Source organism: Carcharodon carcharias, chromosome 4 (genome assembly GCF_017639515.1).
Source record: "Carcharodon carcharias isolate sCarCar2 chromosome 4, sCarCar2.pri, whole genome shotgun sequence".
Classification (NCBI taxonomy): Eukaryota; Metazoa; Chordata; class Chondrichthyes; order Lamniformes; family Lamnidae; genus Carcharodon; species Carcharodon carcharias.
The window spans coordinates 137,608,460-137,630,651 of record NC_054470.1 but is presented as its reverse complement, the minus strand read 5'-3'; the positions used below and the strand labels follow the sequence as shown (position 1 = coordinate 137,630,651).

General features: G+C 43.6%; 1 protein-coding gene and 1 non-coding gene across 12 annotated transcripts in view; one reads left to right on the top strand and one right to left on the bottom strand.

The window, feature by feature from the left end:
• fam172a (family with sequence similarity 172 member A) overlaps positions 1-22,192 on the bottom strand; it is a 684,886-nt gene that overhangs the window by 370,467 nt on the left and 292,227 nt on the right. The window lies entirely within an intron of this gene.
• On the top strand, positions 1,023-1,129 carry LOC121277586. Its single transcript, XR_005942945.1, has one exon. It is a non-coding gene; the product is annotated as a U6 spliceosomal RNA (small nuclear RNA).

The window sequence follows — 22,192 nt, the reverse complement described above, 5'->3', positions numbered from 1 at the left end:
CTTTCCAAATTAAATCAAAATGTTGTTTTTGGGGTCAATGATGCACTCCAGCCCCCACGGTGCCCACCAGCCCAGTCTTTCTTTATACTTTTTTGAGTAAAACGAATTTGACAAATTGATAAGTTAACCAGTTGAAAAGAAACAAATTAAACCAACGGATAGCCTCCTAAGGGACACTTTAACTAAAGAAAAAATTAAAAGGAAGCTTGCTGAATTAAATTAAAATGTTAATTTGGGGGCTGGGGAAGTGCTCCAGCCCCCACAGTGCCCACCGGCTGCAGAAGGCCTCAAGTGTGCCAGTGGATACCGAGTGCTCCCTCTCTGAGAACATCCAGCTGTGAACATAGCCACAGAAGAGGAGCAGACAATCGGGCCAGATGACCCCTCGACTGCCTGCTGCCTGGACCTGTTAATGGCCAACTTGGCCAGGCCCAGAAGCAGGCTTTTGAGAAGGCCCTCCTCCCTGCTCGCCCCCTCCTCCTCATCGGGTGGCTAAAGATCAGAAGTGTGGGGCTGAAGTGCAACCAGAACGTAACAAACAACTCTCTCAAAAAACAAAAAAAGGGGTGCAATCCACCACAACCTATGCATGCATGGAACACAGATTCCTCAAGGCCGCAGAAAGTACTGACAGCCTGGGAGTCCGTGAACCATCATAACCTATAATGGTACGGGACTGCTGTATGCAACACCCTCTCTAATGGAAAAAGGGGAGGACTCCTGCGTAGAGAGCCCTCTAATAGGGACCCCTACCACTGTTGGGCAGCAGGACAGAACGCCAAGGCGTGTGACTCTTGTTAATATGTGCTTTCAGCCCTTAATGAAACAATGTCTATCACCTGTGCATTCCGTCCTCTTTACTCAGCCAGTCGCTTGGCCTAAATAGCCAAGTGGTTATGGTACTGGGTTTGTAACCCCAAAATCAAGAGTTCAAATCTCACAATGGCAAACTATGAAACAATGTAACTTCATCTGAAACAGATGGAAACGGGCTTGTAATCGAAAGAGTTACATCTTCTTACGTGCTCGCTTCGGCAGCGCATATACTAAAATTGGAACGATACAGAGAAGATTAGCATGGCTCCTGCGCAAGGATGACACGCAAATTCGTGAAGCATTCCATATTTAGCTTGGCCTAAATAGCCAAGTGGTTATGGTACTGGGTTTGTAACCCCAAGATCAAGAGTTCAAATCTCACAATGGCAAACTATGAAACAATGTAACTTCATCTGAAACAGATGGAAACGGGTTTGTACTCGAAAGAGTTACTCAGCCAGTCATTGCTGACAGGTATAGACAACTATTGGCTGTTTTCTCGTGACTTGTGGAGTTTCTGACAAACAACTTAAATTCACTGTTCTCATCCAATGAGGTTTCTGCGATAGTGTTGACTATTTGTCTGCCTTGTTCATAAGGAGTAATGTTCTTACCAATGGGCTACAGTTGTAATGTTTGTGTCCATTTGACATGTATTTGAATCTTTTGTCCTATTACCTATTGTAATTTTTCTACATTGTAATTCTTCTACATCTGTATCATGATGGAGTAACAGTTTATTGAAGACTTGTGAACAAATGAATAAAGAAGCATTTTGTGTAAAAAAAAGCTGCCAAACATGAAGTATGACAGTGCAATGCGCCCTCCAAAGGAGGAAGTCCAAACAAATGCACATAATGCACAGAGTAGTCAAGTGAACAATATATATTGTGATATCTATATACCTATGCAAAACATAACAGTGTCTCAGCACCTGTGGCAGCAATGTGCCTGCAATACTTCTTAATTTTTTTTAACAACCACTACACCTTGTTGCCACTCCGACATCAGCATCTGATGAGGAAGCAGGCTGCTGAGAGTGATTCCCCACTATGTGATTGTACATGGGGCATTAGCGCACCGTGCACACTTGCATTGTGATTGTGCACGTGGCAGTTCCCGGGAACCATGCTCTTCTTATCAAATTCTGCCCAAAATGTTTAAAACTCTTTAGCTCCCATTGGAATCATTCTGAGTAGAAAAGGGAATTGATCCCCACGGGAATCGATTACCTTAATCTACTGAAGATTGGACTATAGAAAAGGCATGCAAGGACTCAACTCCTTTTGGTACCACTAAGGTCTTGTAAAGGCATTTTTTAAATATACATTCTTGGAATATGGTCATTACCTTCAAGATCGGCATTTATTGCCCATTCTTAGTTACCCTGAGAAGACGGTGATGGTCTTCTTTTCGAATTGCTGAAGTTAATTTTTATTGGCTTCCGGGCTTAATGTTGAGTTCAACAATTTCAAATCACAACCTCTTCCTCCAATTTTTTTAAGAAGCTAGCTGTTGGTGATGATTCTCCTATTCACACATCCTCTATACTCATCTCTTGTTTATTTATTTATCCCATTACCATCTCCTTTTGCCTTGCATCATCATCCGTTTTGTCATTTAATCTCCCTATTCTCCACTCTATTACAGACCTTCTCATAAGAACATAAGAACTAGGAGCAGGAGTAGGCATTTCAGCCCCTCAAGCCTGCCCCACCATTCAATATGATCATGGCTGATTTCATTTCGGCCTCAACTCCAATTTCCTGCCCTCTCACCAGAAACTTTCAACCCATTACTAATTAAAAATCTGTCTATCTCCTCCGTAAATTTATTCAGCGTCCCGGCATCCACTACACTCTGAGGTAGTGAATTCCAGATTCACAAACCTTTGAGAAAAGTAATTCTTCATCTCTGATTTAAATCTACCACCTCTTAGCCTAAAACTATGGCCCCTCATTCTAAAATGCCCCACAAGGGGAAACATCCGCTCCACAGCTACTTTGTCTATCCCCTTTAGCATCTTATATACCTCATTTAGATCTCCTCTCATCCTTCTAAACTCTAGTGAGTATAGGCCTAAATTGCTCAATCTCTCCTCATAAGACAAGCCCTGCATCTCTGGAATAAACCTAGTGAACCTCCTCTGAACTGCCTCCAATGCAACTATATCCTTCCTCAAGTAAAGGGACCAAAACTGTGCACAGTAGTTCAGGTATGGTCTCATCAATGCATTGTATAGTTGCAACAACACTTCCCTATTTTTATACTTTATTCCTTTAGCAATAAATGCCAAAATTCCATTTGCCTTCCTTATTACCTGTTGTACCTACATACTAGCTTTCATCGATTCATGCAAGAGGACACCTAGATCCCTCTGCACTGAAGCATTCTGAAGTTTCTCTCCATTTAAATAATGAGTCACCTTTTTATTTTTCCGACCAAAATGGATAACCTCACATTTATCCACATTAAACTCCATCTGCCAAATTTTAGCCCATTCACCTAACCTGCCCATATCCATTTGTAAATTTTTTATTTCTTCATTGCAACTTACTTTCCCACCTATTTTGGTATCATCTGCAAATTTAGCTTTAGTGCCTTCTATCCCTGAATCCAAGTCATTAATATGGATTGTAAATAGTTGGGGCCCAAAGGCTGAACCCTGTGGCACCCCACTAGTTACAGCTTGCCATCCAGAAGAAGACTCATTTATCCCGACTCTCTGCTTTCTGTCGGTTAGCCAATCCTCTATATCCAAGCTAGTAGATTACTCTTAACTCAGTGTGATCTTAGCTTGTGTATTAATCTACTAATCTTTTGTGCAGCACCTTATCAAAGGCCTTCTGGCAGTCCAGATATACTACATCTACAAGATCCCCATTATCCACTTTGCTTGTCACATCTTCAAAGAACTCTAGCAAATTAGTCAAACACGTTTTACTCTTCATAAAACCATTCTGCTTTGTTCTTTCTCCCCACTCCCATCATCTCTCTGCCTCTGAACTTGCTTAAAACCTATTTTTTTCCAGGTCTGATGAAAGCAATCTGGAACTTTGAGAGGAATTGAAAGGTCGCGGAGGTCAGCCTGTCCACCAGCTGGATAGCTGGTGGAAACACCGCCTCAGCAATTTCTGATAGCCCCGTCAAGATTAATTCCCAATTAAGGTACCCACTGGCTGCCATTAGGATCACTGGCTCCACCAGGAGGAATTTCTCACCGCACCTTCTCCTGAAGCATGGACATCCCTCCTCAATGGCGATCATTGCTGAATCCCCAGAGTGCTGGTGAGTAGGGTGGAATTGCTTTGGCGAGTCAGGGATGCCCCGGCCAGGAGGGGATGGGTGGGGGGGTCACTGTAACAGGTAGGGGATGGCTTCCCATTGGCGTCTCCCTTCCCACTGGCAGGTCCCTCCATTGGTCACAGGATGCCTGGGGAGAGGAGGGGGGAAAAGGAGGAGGAGAGGAAGAGGAGAAGGAGGGGGGAGGAGAAGGAGGCGGGGAGAGGAAAAGGAGAAGGGGAGGAAGAGGAGCAGGAGGAGGAGGAGGATAGGTGGGGGTGGAAGGTTGTTAACAATAACAAGAAGGATTATTTTAAAAATTTAGTTAAAGACACCATAAGTGGAATTTTGTCAATGGCATGCCATTCCCGTTGACATAGCCAAAAGTGTGCATCACTTCTGCTCTTTTACCCATTCCCATTTTGTACGCGATTACAATTAAAATTTAATCTGCAGGGAGTGTGCACTGGAAAGACATGTGATTCAACAACTGGGGAGGATTCCCATTGGTGAAATCTACCATCAGCTAGCAGTATTCAAACGTTGCTCTGCTTCACTGTCAGAGCACTGCAGTTTTCTCCACAAGACCCACTATTAAATTCCTCATTGCTGAATGTTGACCGAATGCTGCCCCATGGTTCTGCAGTGCCTCCTTCGCTCAAGGGTCATCAATAATTTATATGTTTAAGTGGGCAGCTATGCCAGAGGAGTAAATGTGTGATCAGCGTTAGTGCCATATGGCAATTGAAGCCAAAGTTTGGATTTTGTGTGTACTTGAATGTGATGTGTGGCTAACAGGCCCATATGTGTGACAGGGATGCAGGCAGACAAGGGGGTTAGATGTCACTTGACATGTCATTATCTCTGCACTTTGTCATGCAGGACAAGCAGACCCACAATACCATGGGCAGAATTTTTAACATGGTGTGCGGACACGCACCTGTTCCACTCGAGAATAAAATAACGCATGACGTCAGGCAAGCGTCCTGACGTCATTCCATGCTCACGCAATATTTTGGTTGGCGGGCATGCCTACCAACAATTAAGAGAGCAATTAAGGCCATTAAAGTTCAAATTGTCCCTGATTTCTCGTGGTCCATCCAACCTTACGGTTGGCGGACAGGCAATCTACCAGGCAAACTTTGCATTTTTGATGAAATCTCAAATGAGTGGGATGAGGTTTCCATTATTAAATTTTAAAAAAAACAATGTATGGACAGAATTTTCATCATCTATATGTTCAGGTGACTGATTCTAATGCGTGGACATTTTTTTCCGGATTTTAAAACCTTTATTTGTTGCTTTTAAATTCTTCCGATCCCTGAGGCAGCTCTCTGCCTTCAGGGAGCTTTCAATCCATGTTCCCCTGTGCCTGCACTTACATGAGCGCCTGTCCTCCTTCCGCACCCCACCCCAACAGCGCTGAGCATTTCACCACTCATTTCACTTTGGCCGGCCATTAATTGGCCAGCCAGTGTGAAATCGCGGTCTGAGGCCGATCGCGGGTGGCGGTCCATTCCCCGGCCACTCCTGGGCCCGCCAATTGCGCCCGCACTCCTTCCTAAAAATCCTGCCCTGGGAAAGAAGATGGAAGGGGAGAAAGAGTTGCTGACCTCAGGCTCCTGACAGCCACAGAGTAAGAGGTGATGGAGATCATTGGTGAGGAGGGAGCATGATCCTTCGCAGTGAGGCTGGACTTGCCATTCGTGAGGAGGAGGAGGCAACTACCCTGGTGCTGACATTTGGGCTCTCAGGAGACATGTAATAAAATGTGACTTGCTCAAACTGTGATGATTCTTAATGCCATCTGGTTCTTCACAACAAGTCACCTGCATCCAAGGACCATGCCGCAGCTGTTCAGAGATGATCACATGACATTTAGCACCACTCATGACTCCTCAGATACTGAAACAGTCCGTTTCCATACGCAGCAAGACTTGAACAATATTCAAGACTGGAATGATAAGAAGCAAGTAACATTTACTTCACACAAGTACCAGGCAATGAGCAACTCAAACGAGAGGGAATCTAACCATCTCCCCATGACATTCAATGGCATTGCTCAATACCCAACTATCAGCATCCTGGGGGGTTGCCATTGACCAGAAACTGAACTTTAACAACCATATAAATACTGTGGCTACAAGAGCAAGTCAGAGGTAAGGAATTCTGCAGAGAAGTAACTCACCTCCTGAATCCCCAAAGCCTGTCCACCATCAACAAGGCACAAGTCAGGAGTGTGATGGAATACTGTCTGCTTGTCTGGATGAGTGCAGTTTCAACAACACTCAAGAAGCCCAACACCATCTAAGGCAAAGCAACGAACTTGACTGGCACCCCAACTACCACTTTAAACATTCACTCTCTTCACCACCGATACATAGTGAAGGCAGGGCGTACCATCTACTGCAGCAATTCATCAAGATTCCTTCAACAGCACCTTTCAAACCTACTACTTCTTCCACCTAGAAGGACAAGGGCAGAAGATGCATGGGAACATCACCACCTGCAAATTGCCCTCCTAGTGACACACCATCCTGACTTGAAACTATATCATCTTTCCTTCACTGTCGCAGGGTCAAAGTCTTGGAACTCCTTTCTTAACAGCACTGTGGCTGTTCCTACAACACATGGATTGCAGCACTCCATGAAGGCAACATACCACCACCTTCTCATGGGCAATTAGGGATGGGCAATAAATGCTGGTCTAGCTAGTGTCACCCACATCCATGACGAATAAAAAAAATGGCAGGAGCCCGAAGAGGGGTCCTCTGGAGATGAAGAATCCAATGCCCCAGAATGCACTGTCACCTGCCTCATTAGCAACCACCGCCAGTGCAGTTACACTCAAGTGGTCATAGAGTGTTTGTGTTCAGGTTCAGGAGCACAATCTGGTGAGCACAGCGCAGACACGTCCCAGCAGTTGAGGGAGGATGTGACAGCTGAGTACTCAGATGACTGGAGAACTGATGGGAAACAGGCTCCTGCTGACCCTCATGCTGATGATGGGCCTTTGACCGCAGGTCATACATGAGATTATGCACAGCTTTGTGTGGGGTATGGAGGAGTCCAAGCTAGCCATGTGTTCTGCCATGTCTCAAGCATTTGACTACATGTCTTCATCCATAGAGAGGATGAGGACCATTATGGAGAGCCAGGTCAAACATTTGATCCATATGTGTTTAGATCCACATTCCATCAATGTACCAGGGGCTCAGTGTAGCAGTGGCTAGATGAGAGGGGGACAAGACCCCTGGACCACCCTCCATGAGCCCCTTCCCCTCAGGGAGACAGGGATATGCTTTCGCACACCGAGATGGAGAAGGGGCATGTGCCCCCAGACCCTGCTCTCAGGACACCTCCAGGGTGTCTTCTCATCCCCTCCATTATTGACCTCAATAGCTCCAGCAGGTGAGACCAAAGGGGCTGCCCCTGCACCAGTGCAGGAGACCCCCAGTAGGCCACACATCGTCAGAGGACCCCAACCACAGTTATCCAAGGCAATGGGGCATCACACTGAGCAGACTGCTTCCACCTCAGCTGCTGATGTCGGAGTTGCACTTAGACATATCAACGGAAAAAGAAATCTTAAGAAAGTATGAGCACAAAGATGGCTCATGATTTATGATTTATCCACCTGTTTTGCACTTGTACATATAAGCACAAGATAATGTCATTTATATAATTGTATGTACTTACTGATAAGTGTTGGGGCTTGTCATGGTATCATATCTAATGGTCGTGGCACGTCCCATGTATGTCATAATTTGATGGTTACAAAGGAGATAGGGACTAAATATTATTCCTGAATAAGATGTATCGCACTTTTGTGCATTCTTTATTGGATGTTCATGTGAATTGCCACTTCTGTGATGTCATTCTGTGGAACATGGCTTAAAATGCAGGCATAACTGGCCCCTCCTTTCTTTGCACTCGAAAGGGTATTGGCTCAGATTGCTCTCAGCAGGTATAACTGAGACAGGTGCAGTTGTAATGAATGTACTTTAAAGATGGTACTGGATCAGAATAATTGGGCAAGGCAGGCTCTTACATGTATGTCCACATGCCCCAAAGATGTTTTTGGTACCAGCACTCACTAGCATGGCACTGGTGGAATTTAAAATTTAATTAATAAATCTGGTATTGAAAACCATAGTCTCCGTAATGGTGACCACTGAACCATCATCAAATGTTGTAAAAACCCATCTGGTTCACTAATGCCCTTTAGTAATGCATTCTTACCTGGTCTAGCCTACATGTAATTCCAGACCCACAGCAATATGGTTGGCTCTTAACTGCCCTCTGAAATTGCCTAGCGAGGGACAGGCAACAAATGCTGGCCTTTCCAGTGATGCCCACATTCCATGAAAGAATAAGAAAAAAATAGCAAGTATGTGTGACAAAGCTCCATTCTCGTTCTATTCTAGGTGATAGAGGACACAGGTTTATAGTTAACTCCACAAGGGAGGATGTCAGGGCTATGTCTTCACCCCAGAAAGTTGATGGTCGTGCAAATGCCTTACTGTTACGCAAACCTTGCATAGATCATACTTCCCTGGCATCCTTTGCACAGCTCTCCATGGCCCTGGCAACCATGAAAAGCTCATTCGCATCTATGGCCTCCTCATACTCTGACAAATCGTTGTCATCTGAGGAGGGCTGATATTCCTTGCACTCTTCCCACTGCAGAACCAGGTTGTGCAGTGCACAGTAGACCACTACTATTAGTGACACCTCTGTGGTGTGTATTGCAGAGTGCCTTCAGACCAAATGGTGCGCTCCAGGATGGCTTTGGTGGAAGCATGTGTTTGATTGTGATGCTCCTCTGCATCACTGGAGTCATCAGCCATGTACACAGTGGATAGCCCTTGTCAGCAAGGATCCATCCTTCAACCTGGGCTGAGAGGGCTTCAAAAAAATATTATGGAAGCCGTGAGTCGTGCAAGATGAATGCATTGTGACAGCTCCCTGGGAAACAAGCACAGGCCTGCATGATTGATCTCCTGTGGTTGCACACCATTTGTGTGTTCATAAATACAGCTGGCTGTTTGCAGGGAGCTCCAATAGCCACAGGGGAGGATCGATGACCCCTTGCACTCGAGGAAACCGAGCGATAGCACCGAATGTTGCTGACCTTGCTGTCTAGTTGTACTAAGCAGTGGGAAGTGGATAAATTTGTTGGCACGACAAATAAGGCATTGATCACCTCCTTTATACACCTATGCATGGGAGCCTGTGTCACCTGTTGCACCTTGGAAGCCACAACTGGTGGAGAAATTGAGTGTCACTGTAACCTTACAAACATATGAATTAGGAGGGGTAAGCCACTCAGCCCCTCATGCCTTCTCTGCTATTCAATGCAATCATATTGAATGTAACCTCAACTCCACATTCCTGCCTACCTCTGATAGCATTTCACCCCCTTGTTAATCAAGATCTATCTAGTTCTGCCTTCCACTGCCTTTTGAGGAAGAGTTCCAAAGACTTTCAACCTTCTGAAAGAAAACATTTCTCCTCAGCTTTGTCTTAAATGAGCAACGCCTATTTTTAAACATTGTCCTGATTCTCCCAGAAGAGGAAACATCCTCTCCATATCCACCCTGTCAAGACCCCTCAGGCTCTTATATGCTTCAGTCAAGTCACCTCTTACTCTTCCAAATTCCAGTGGATACAAGCCTAACCATCCAGCCTTTCCTCATATGACTACCTTCCCATTCCTGGTATCAGTGTGGGAAACCTTCTCTGAACTGCTTCTAATACATCCTTCTTTAGATAAGGAGACCAGTACTGTACACAATACTGCAGATGTGGTCTCACCAATGCCCTGAATAACTGAAGTATAACCTCCTTACTTTTGTAATCAATTCTCCTCACAATAAATGATAACATTCTATAAGCTTTCCTAATTACCTGCTGTATCTGCATACTAAACTTTTGTGATTCATGCACTAGGGCACCCAGGTCCCTCTGCGTCTCAGAACTCTGCAATCTCTCCTTGAGAGACCCTGGTATGTGGTTGCCACCAAATCCACATGGCTGTACATCATGATGCACAATCCAACCTACCACATTGACCTTTTCCCAGGACATCCTCAGTTGTCTCTGGCATTCTCTCTCTTACTGGATGTTGCTGCTCATACCCTCAGGAAGCATTGACATCGCAGTGCCTGTGTTCGCCAATACCTTCCCTGGATTCTTTATCCAGACCAGCCTCCCCTTCTGCTGCTGCCTGCTGTTGGCTTTGCAGCCTCTGTTGTTAGACAGCAAGATCTCTCCTTCGTCACATTCTCTCCCCCTGCTCCCAAGGTTGCAGGAATATCAGATGAATTAAACCCATAGTTATTGCACTGTGTAAAGAGGGCTGTGTAGAGAGGAAAGCATGCTTATCCATGGTTCTCAACCAAATAACTAATGATCAGGGAGTCCCTTTAATCAGCAAGTGTGCATACCCAGAGATCCACCCATCCAAGACAGTCCTCCTCCTACTTCCAATCTACTCCAATCTGTTTTTTTAACAATACCCTAAACATGGTTCATCTTACATTTCAGACCTGGTCCTGCATCTTCCAGCTTCCATCCTGTTACCTCAAGATCGTCCCCCACTACTCTTAACCCACCCAACATAATCCTTTGTCTTCCTTCTGTGACTCTTGAACATCCTCCTCCACAATTACTCTGGACTCTATTGCCACCTCCCTTGACATTCCATCTCTCCCCCTGCACCTATACCCTTGCTGTCCAAATGCCCACACTAACACTGAACCTTCCCGTTATCCTCCTCAATGCTTTCGTTCGCTCCTGTGTGACCCACCCTTTGAATATCCAATCCTGACACTGGACCTATCCCCCTACCGAATCTAATTCTCCACTATAACTGTGATTGTTCTCTCTGTCACCCAGCACCCTGACTTCAATCCACAAGACCCCAATACTGACAGCACCTTCCAAACCCATAACCATTACCATCTAGAGGGACAATGGCAGCACATAGATGGGAATGCCACCATCTAGAAGTTCCCCTCCAAGTCACTCACCATCCTGACTTGGAACTATATAGCTGTCCCTTCACGGTTGCTGGGTCAAAATCCTGGAACTCTCTTCCTAACTGTGCTGTGGGTGTACCTACACCACATGGACTGCAGCAGTTCAACTTCTTCGGTTCACCACCAACTTCTCAAGGGCAGCTAGGGATGGGCAATAAATGCTGGCCCAGCCAGCGAAGCCCACATCCCATGAATGAATAAAAAAAACCAACCCTGCCCATTATTCATCTTGCAATCCCTGCTTGGAACCACTCCCCCCCACCCCACCAAAAGGCAAACATACCCAGGATGCTAGGCCCTTCCCTCCTCCACACTTCCCTGCACCTGAACACCACTTTCTGTCCTTCCTTCCCTTCTTCCTCTACACCCAAACGCCAGCCTCTGTCCTCCCTTCGTTCTTTCCTCTGCACCTGAATGCCTGCCTATCCACACAGGATCTTGTGTCAGAGAGTTCAACATAGACAACCTCTCACCTTAGACAAAACTGCACAAAGTTACTTCTGCACGTCACCTTTAAACAACAGGTTAAATGACCAGGCACCATAAAATTCTCATGCACCGCTAACTTTATCCTGAGGGTAGGACTTTATTAAAGAGTATTTATAGCATGCAAATTATTACAAGCAGGAACTGCCACAGGTCATGAGGCATGAGGCTCGACACGCTAACATTATCTCTGCATCTTAATCTGCCTTTGGGAAATCAAAATTTTACATCCCATCTAATTCAATCAGCCCACGCACCATGTTTACTGCTCTCGCCAGCTCCGTTAAATCCCTGCTTGTATATTACTTTCCAAATTCATGAAAATGTCCTGCAAAACCTTAAATTTTCAGAAACACATTTTTGAGGTTTTCCTTGCAAGCTATACTATTTAACTGTTGTTTGAACTGTTTCACTAATGGGAAATGAACAAGGGAACCCGTCTCAATGTGTTTCACAAAGAGTGTTAGTTTGAGCTCAAGTGAAAGTACTTCTTCCAAAAGCGAGACAGCCATGTTTCCCTTGTCTTGTATTTTTCTATTGATGCCACTTAAACGTGGTGATGTACTTCATGAAGTGAAATTACAGCAGACATTGTGGATTTATTAACTCTGCAATTTTACATCCTTTTTTGTGCATGAACACCTTCACTTCTTCCAAACAGTTTGAAAACCACATTCGATCAAGCAGGGTCAGGAAACATACGAGTCCTTAAGGGGCTGCAGATTGTTGATCACTGTTTTGTACCCTCAGATGGGCAACAAAACTGCAACTGAGGTATTCATTCAAAATTTGACTGGGGCAAAAGTAGAGGAGATGTTAGTACATTTTTCTTAAACTTCAATAGCACTGTCAACCAAACGTATATTCAAAGAAAACCAACATGATACTTGTTTTAGAATTTAGAATGGTGTTTCTGGTCAAATATATGATCACTGTCTGTTCCAGAAGCCTCCTGTAAACTGTCAAAACCACTGATAAACATGTGGCACACAAAGGTCAATTAAATACAAGCAGAATGCTTCAATAGGACCACAAACTCCATGAATATTATGAATACTTTTAAGTCAGAAAAACAAATATGATAGGGTGAGACAGTTTCACTCTTTCTCCTGCTAAAATGAAAGCCACAGCATGACCAGGTAACTTATAGCAGTGAGCTCAATTCTCTACTGCCTTCCCATACGCACAGATTTTCCCCAGTCAAGTAAACTAAAAGAGGAACAGGAAAGAAAAATGCATCAATAACTCTGGGCATTTCTTAAAGGCCAGAACAGATACTGTAGATTTAAAGAAAGAACACTTGAGAAGTTAAGGTTAGTGGGATACAATGGAAAGTAACTAAGCTGAAAGAGAACACCTGTGGGAAGGGAAAGGGGATCACCCAAGGCAAGCCAAGTTAAATATGAATAATGAAAGGAGGTATAACAAAATATCCAAGTGAAGTAAAGATTAAAAGAGAAAGCCAGACAGAAATACAACCAAAATGGAACTTGGGATTCAAAAAATTAAACCATAAGAGGACAAATATAACAAAAAAGGCAAATAGCTGAAAGAGGTATAACCAAGATGGAGACCATGACGTAAGTTAGCTGTGGGATGTTCACAAATGAAAAAGGCAAAGAGATAGGAAAAGTGTCTGTTGATCAGTAACCATAAAGAAATAATTATGGGCTTTGAGAGCAAGGTGCAAGAATATATAAGGCCAGATGGAAGTTGGGAGATTCTTGGAGGCAATATGGATCATGTCGGATTTATTAAGAGAGTCATCTCAGATAACTGATGTGGCTAGACTATCATCAGGCCTCGAAAGAGAGTGTCTTCCGGGATTGGATCTAAAAACCTGTACAATTGGGAACAGTGTAGAGATAGGGCGAGAATGTTCTAAAGGAAGCCAAGAAAATGGGAATACTGGATGGATGGAGGTTGGTAAAATAAACTAGAATGGTAGGGAACCTTGCAAACAGACAGTGGGCACTGTGGAACACTGAATAAGATGGTAAGATGCCAAAAGAAAAGGTCATGAGGACAGTTAGAAAAAAGTACAGTTTGCAAGTCCCAGAGATGTTGCAGTTATGTGCAATTCTTTGCTCAGCCAACTGGATAACTACGTGTGTCAAAAGTACAAAACTTACATGATGGTGAGTTATCTTCCTTGAGCAACACATTGTGAAGAAAGTAAGAATAGATACTCCCCAGTACTGAACAAATCTATCACTAGCATCATACTCTTCATTAGCCATTATATTGGTAAACTGTATCACCTTTCATCCTCAATCCAAGCACAGGTTCACCTCCTCCTTATTGTCTTCATAAGAGTAGACTAACATCATTCATGTTGTAGCTATTGCACACCAAGAAACTCTTTTATGATGCCTTTCAAGCTCCAGCCACTTAATTTCCATTCAGAACCTTCCCAACTAGTATCTGGCTTACATAGAAACATAAAAACATAGAAAATAAGAGCAAGAGTAGGTCATTTGGCCCTTCTTAACTATATTCAGTAACTTTGCCTCCACAGTCTTCTGTGGTAGAGAATTCCATAGGTTCACCACTCTCTGAGTGAAGACGTTTCTCCTCACCTCAGTCCTAACTGGTCTACCCCATATCCTGAGACCGTGAGCCCTTGTTCTAGATCCCCAGCCAGAGGGAACATCATCTCTGCATCCAGTCTGTCCATCCCTGTCAGAATTTTATATGTTTCAATGAGATCCCCTCTCATTCCTCTAAACTCCAATGAATACAGGCCTAGTCCGCCCAATCTCTCCTCATACAACAGCCTTGCCATCCCAGGAATCAGTCTGGCTCAACTTTCGCTGCATTCCCTCTATGGCAAGTATACCCTTTCTTAAGTAAGGAGACCAAAACTGCATACAGTACTCCAGGTTTGGTCTCGCCAAGGCCCTGTCCAGCTGCAGTAAGACATCCTTTCTCCTGTACTCAAGTCCTCTCGCAATGAAGGCCAACATACCATTTGCCTCTTAATTGCTTGCTGCACCTGCATGCTTACTTCCTGTGATTGGTACAAGGACACCCAGGTCCCTTTGTATATCAACATTTCCCAATCTATCACCATTTAAATAATATTCTGCCATTCTGTTTTTCCTACCGAAGTGGATAACTTCACACTTATTCACATTATACTGTATCTGTCATGTATTTGCCCACTCACTCAACCTGTCTAAATCACCTTGAAGCCTCTTAACTCATCGCACACATCCCCACCAAGTTTCATGTCATCAGCAGACTTGGAAATATTACATTTGGTTCCCTCATCCAAATTATTGATATATATTGTGAATAGCTGGGGCCCTTGCACTGATCCCTGCAGTATCCCACTAGTCACCGCCTGCCACTCCAAAAAAGACTCATTTATTCCTACTCTCTATTTCCTGCCTGCTAACCAATTCTCACTAAATACCAATATATTACCCCCAATCCCATGTGCTTTAATTTTACACATTAAACTCCTATGTAGGACTTTATCAAAAGCTTTCTGAAAATGCAAATACACCACATCCACTGGCTCTCCCTTATCTATTCTAGTTTATGCACAAGGATGAATAAGACCACCAATGACAAGTTGAATTTATATAGCAGCTTTAGCACAGAAGCATTATCAAACAAAATCTGGCACAGAGACACATAAGGAGATATTGCAGCAGATGACCAAGAGGTAAGTTTTAAGAAGTGTTTTAAAGAAGAAAAGAGAGGTGGAGAGGTCTATGGAGAGAATTGCAGAGTTTAGAGCCTCAGCAGCTGAAGGCACGGTCACCATGGGTTTAGCAATTTAAAATGGGGATGCACAACAGAATTGGAGGTGCACAGATATCTTGGAGGGTTGCAGGCCTGGAGGAGGACATAGAGAAATGGAGGGGCAAGGTCAAAACCTTGGAATTTCAAAACAAGGATGGAAATTTTAAAATTGAAGCACTGCTTAACCTGAAGTTGATGTCGGTCAACGAGCACATGGGTGAAGGGTGAACAGGTATTGGTGAGAATTAGGATTTGAGCAGTAGAGTTTTGGATGACCTCAAGTTTATGAAGGATAGAAAATGGGACGACAGCCAGGAGTGCATTGGAATAGTGAAACCTACAAGCAACAAAGGCACAGATGAGCATTTTAGCAGCAGATAAACTGAAGTGGGTGGAGTCAGGCAATGTTACAAAATGGAAATAGGTAGTCTTAGTTATGGCATGGATATGTGGTCATAAGCTCATCTTGGGATCAAATATCACACCAAAACTGCGACCAGTCTGCTTCAGCCTCAGGCATTTGCCACACTGAAGGATGGAGTTGGTGGCTAGAGAATGGAGTTTTTAATGGGGAACAAAGACAAAGGCTTCTGTCTTCCTGGTGTTTAGTTGAAGAAAATTTCTGCACATCAGCATTTCATGTTGGACAAGCAGTCTGACAATTTAGAGATGGTAGAAGGATTGAGAGACATGGTGCTCAGGTAGAGCTGGTTGTCATCATCATACATCTTTTCAGAAGCAAAAATGGCGTTGCCAAGTATTCTACAGGCTTCCAAATAGTGAGGGAAAGATTCAAAAGCAAATCTGCAAGGAAATTACAGTAAGGTGCAAGAACAGTAGAGTGGTAACACTGGGGTCTTTATCCAAATTTCAATTAGGATAGCGTTAGAGTAAAGGGTAAGGAGGGAGAGGAATTTATGAAATGAGTTCAGGAGAACTTCCTTGATGCATGATCTCAGACCAACTAGGGAGGAGGCATTGCTGGATCTGGTGCTGGGGAATGAGGTGGGCGAAGTGGACCAAATGTCTGTGGGGGAATACATAGGTAAGAGTCATATTGTACCATAGTGTTTGGACAAGAAATGGAGCAAGAAACAATCTAAGAGTCGCTTGGCAGTACAGAGCTTGAAAGCTGAAAAGAGAGACATGTTGCTGAAACTTCTTATCTTGCACTCATCAGGACAATTGCAAGAATTCAAGTTTCAAATGATCACAACAATTTATACTATAGGGGAAAAGGCTGATGATTGGTTGGCAAGTCATCCCGAATTGGCTGAGGCATTGCCACGGAGAAAGCAACAGGGAACTAAAAGCTCCCCAAGTTCCCAGGTAATTCAAAAAAGAAGCAAGGCTTGAATATATTCCTTTCGTTTGCAGAGAATAGGTCGCCATATATAAATGTATGTCACTTCTAGCAAGTGGCAATGAGCCACATTACGAGTGGATGGTCTGCCTACCACATAATTGAGCAACATGTGTATGAATTTCAGTGCTGGTGCAATGCAAGGTACATAGGTCGCACAGCCAAACAATAGGCCGATAGATTCAAACAGCATGTTCCTTCGGTTCTTAGTAATAGAAAGAGTACTCACTGTACTCAACCAGCACGTGCTTGCAAAACCCAAAACAAAACATCTACTGTTAGATGTGATTCAGCGATTGGGCAGTACTTGCTGAATGATCCTGGGTGCACTAAAAGCTACATTAACAAGCAATTACAAATAATTAGTTAAGCTTGTAACGTGGCTCATTTACACTTGCTAGAGGTGAAATGCAATCATATGCAGGAACCCATTCTTTGAAAACAAAAGGAATATGTTCAAGCCTTGTGCTTTTTTTGAATTACTCAGGAGTTTGGATAGTCTACAACTCCCCATTGCTTTCTGTCTGGCAACACCTCAGCCAATCAGAGTCAATTTGCCAACCAATCAGCAGCCTTTTTTCTTCAAGTATAAATTGTCGATTGTTTGAAATTTGGAATTCTTGCATTTGTCCTGATGAGTACAACCTGAAAAGCTTCAGCAAAATGTCTCTCTTTTCAGCAAAAAACAATCGAAGGTAGAACTTCTACATTTGAAGAGGGCTAGTTTCAGTTGGATGAGATGGAATCTAACCAGTGTAAAATGGAACTAAAGACTGACAAGAAAAATTATAATGGAATAATGGGTGACCTTTAAGGAAGAGATCCTTCAGGGTCAGACTAGGTACATTCCAACAAGGGTGAAAGGTAAGGGAACCAAAGCCAGGGCTCCTTGGTATGACAAGAGAGATAGAGAATATGATATAACAAAAAAAAGGGTGTACAATGCACGCTGATGAATTCTTTAAATTAGAACCAGGTCAATTACAATAAGTTGAGAGCTGAAATGGAGAGGAAAATAAGGCTGGCAAAGAAATAATATGAGAATAGATTGGCAGGTAATATAAAAGAGAACTCAAAAATCTTCTACTGGAGTAAGAGGTGGAATGGGTTCGATTAGGGACAAAGAGGGTGATAAGTGCTTAGAAGTGCAGGGCAAGGCTAGAATACTTGAATACTTTTTATCAGTGATACAAACAAAGAACTGCGGATGCTGGAAATCCAAAACTTTTTATCAGTGTTTACCAAGGAAGAGGATGCCGACAAAATATTGGTAGAAGCCGAGATGGTAGAGATAATGGATGAAACGTAAATTGAGAGGCAGGTTGTACTGAAAAGGCTGGCTATGATTAGAGTGGATGCCATCTGGTCCACATGGTTTGTGTCGAGGTTGCTAAAGGAAGTTGGAGTGGAGATAGTCGAAGGGCTTGCCATAATCTCCTAATCATTCCTAGGTACAGGGGAGATTCCAGAGGATTTGAGAGTGGCAAATGTGACACCCTTGTTAAAGAAAGGATGTAAGGACATTCCCAGTAACTAAAGGCCAGTCAGTTTAACAGCAGTGATGGGTAAGGGTTTGGAAATAATAATCAGGGGAAAAAAATCAACAGGCATTTGGAGAGGATTGAGTTAATTAAGGATAGCCAGCATGGATTTCTAAAATGCAGATTGTGCTTGACTAATTTAATTGAATTTTTTTGATGAAGAAACAAAGTAGGTCGATTGAGGGAATGCAATGTATGTTGTCTATGCGTGTTTTAAGAAAGCGTTTGACAAATTACCGCATAAAAAGCTGGTTAACAAAATTTAGTCATGGAAGGGAGGTTCACTGTTATCTTAGATAAAAAAAAATTGACTTAAAGGCAGGTAAATGGTTATTTTTCAGACTGGAGGGTGGTAAACAGTGGTCTTCCCCAAGGATCAATGCTAGGATCACAGCTTTCTTTGATATATATAAATGACGCTGATATTGGAATAGAGTAATGTTTCAAAATTTGTTGATGGTATGAAACTTGGAGGAGTGGTAAACAGTAAGGATGATACAAATCAACTGCAAAAGGACATAGATAGGCTAGCAGAATGGGCAAACAAGTGGTAAAAAATATTCATACTGAGATGTGTGAGGTGATGCATTTTGGCAGAAAAGATAGGGAGAGACAATATAGACTCAAAAGCACAGTTCAACAATATGTATGGAGACATAGGTGCATAGATTTAAAAGTGGCAGGACATATTGATGGGGTAGTTAGCAAAGCATATGGAACCTTGAGCTTCATAAATAGAGATATTGAGTGCAAAAGCAGGCAAGTTACACTGAACCTGCATAAAGCTCTGGTTATACTGTAACTAAAGCATTGCAACCAATTCTGGTCATCACACTTTAGGAAGGCTATGAGGGTCCTTGAGAGGGTGCTGAGCAGATTTAGCAGAATGATTCAAGAGATGTGGGATTTTAGCTACAAGGTTAGGGTGGAGAATCAAAGGAGATTGAGGGGAGATTTGAAAGAAGTATACAACATTATGACAGGTTTAGATAAGGTAGACAAAGAAAGGCTATGAGAGCCAAGTTTAAGGGCTAGGGTTTTCAAATTCAGGGGGATGTGATGAATGGACATTTTTAATTTTGAATCATTAATTGGCTTTTTAATTCCAAATTTATTAACTGAATTTAAATTCCATCAACTGCCGTGGCGGGATTTGAATGTGTGTCCCCAAAGCACTAACCTGGGCCTCTGGATTACTAGCTCAGTGACATTACTACCATGCCACTGCTTCCTCAGTACAGTTAGTCCCATTCCCCTGCTCTAGCCCTGTAGCCCTGCAAGTTTATTTCTGGCAAAGTCTTCCTTACTAGCATTTGGAGGCTTGTGCCAAAATTGGGAGAGCTGTCCCATAAACTAGTCAAGCAACAGCCTGACATAGTCAAACTCATAGAATGAAAACTTACAATGTCCCAGACACCACTAGCAACCATCCTTGGGTATGCCCTGTCCCACTGACAGGGCAAACCCACTAGAGGTGGTGACACAGTGGCATACAGTCAAGAGGAAGTTGCCCTGGGAGTCCTCATCATTGAGTCTGGACCCTATGAAAAGGTCTCATGGCATCAGGTCAAACATGGGCAAAGACACCACCTGCTGGTTACCACCTTCTGTTTCCCCCTCAGCTGATGAATTATTACTCCTCCATGTTGAGCACCACTCGGAGGAAGCACTGAGGGTGGCAAGGTGCGGAATGTACTCTGGGTGAGGACTTCAACGTCCATCACCAAGAGTGGCTTGGTGGCACCACTACTGACCGAGCTGGCCGAGTCCTAAAGGACATAGCTGCTAGTCTGGGTCTTCAGCAGATGCTGAGGGAACCAACAAGAGGGAAAAATCTACTTGACCACATCCTCACCAATTTATCTGTCGCAGATGCATCTGTCCATGGCAGTATTAGTTAGAGTGACCATCGCAGTCATTGTGAAGGCAAAGTCCCATCTTCACATCGAGGATATCCTCTATAGTGTTGTGTGGCACAACCGCCATGCTAAATGGGATAGGTTTTTAACAGCCACTCAAAACTGGGCATTCATGAGGCTCTGTGGGCCATCGGCAGCAGCAGAATTGCATACAACCAAAATCCATAATCTCATGGCCCAGTATATCCACCACTCTACTGAAGTGGGATATATGAATTGGATTTATTAAGATTGATTTTGAAAAATGCATTAATAGCTTTAGAATAAACAAATGCAGTTATAAGAGGTCTTTCTAGGCATGATGGAAAATTTAGCCAATACTATAGGCATCATAGCATCCTTGGCCAAGAAGAGTTCCAGAGGTGGCTAGCCCAGCGGTTGTAACAATAACAGCTGTCACAGACATTCATTACTGAACAGGAAAAGTAGGGGATAAGGGGAACTGAAGGCCAAGCCCAAAGATGAGGGGAGAGATAATGGGAACATCTGCTGTTTAATAGTATGGTTAGTTAAGAAATGAATGAGAAACATTACAATGAAAACTAGGAAGATAATAATTAAATACAAAGTCTGTATCATAGAGAGTGGCACTAAAGCAGGCTGTCGTTTATTCTCTTTATCTTATGCTTAAATAAAGCCTTTACCTACTTGAAAGCTCACAGATTTGGTGTGGTTATTTTTATCACAACGCTAGCATTACCATCAAGCTGGGGATCGACCCTGGTACAATGAAGAGTGCAGGAGATCGTGCCAGGAGCAGCACCAGGCATACCTTAAAATGAGGTGTTAACCTGGTGAAGCTACAACACAGGACTAATTAAATGCCAAACAGCAGAAGCAGCATGCAGGGCTAAGTGATCCCACAACCAATGGATCAGGTTTAAGCTCTGCAGTGCTGCCACAACCAGTCGTGAATGGTGGTGGGCAATTAAACTAACCGAAGGAGGAGGCTCCACAAATATCACCATCCTCAATGATGGGACAGCCCAGCACATCAGTGCAATAGACAAGGCTGAATCATTTGCAACAATCTTCAGTCAGAAGTGCTGACTGAATGATCCAGATCGGCCTCCTTCAGGGGTCCCCAGCAGCACAGGTGTCAGTCTTCAGCCAACTCAATTCATTTCACGTGATATCAAGATGTGACTGAAGGCATTGGATACAGCAAAAGGTATGGGCACTGACAATGATCCGACAATAATACTTGTGCTCCACAACTAGCTGTGCCTCTAGCCAAGTTGTTCCAGTACAGCTACAACACTGGCATCTACCTGTCAATGTAGAAAATTGTCAAGATATGTCTTGTCCACCAGAAGCAGGGCAAATCCAACCCGGTAAATTACCATCCCATCAGTCTATTCTTGATCATCAGCAAAGTGATGGAAGGTGTTGTCAATGGTGCTATCCAGTGGTACTTATTCAGCAATAACTGCTCACTGATGCTCAGTTTGGGTTCTGCCAGGGCCATTCAGCTCCTGACTTCATTACAGCCTTGATCCAAACATGGACAAAAGAGCTGAACTCAAGAGCTGAGGTGAGTGACATCAAGGCAGTTTTGACCGAGTGTGTCATCAAGGAGTCTAGCAAAACTGAAGTCAACTGGAATCAAGGAGAAGACTCTCCAGTGGTTGGAGTCACACCTAGCACAAAGCAAGATGGCTGTGGTTGTTGGAGGTCATTCATCTCCGTTCCGGGACATCACTGCAGGAGTTGCTCAGGGTAGTGTCCAAGGGACAACCATCTTCAGGTGCTTCATCAAAAAACCTTCCCTCCATCATAAGGTCAGAAGTGAGGATGTTTACAGATGATTGCATGATGTTCAGCACCATTCATGATTCCTCAGATACTGAAGCAGTCTGTGTCCATATGCTGCAGGACTTGGACAATATTCGAGCTTGGGCTGATAAGTGGCAGGTAACATTCATGGCACACAAGTACCAGGCAATGATCATCTTCAACAAGAGAGAATCTAACCATCTCCCTTTGACA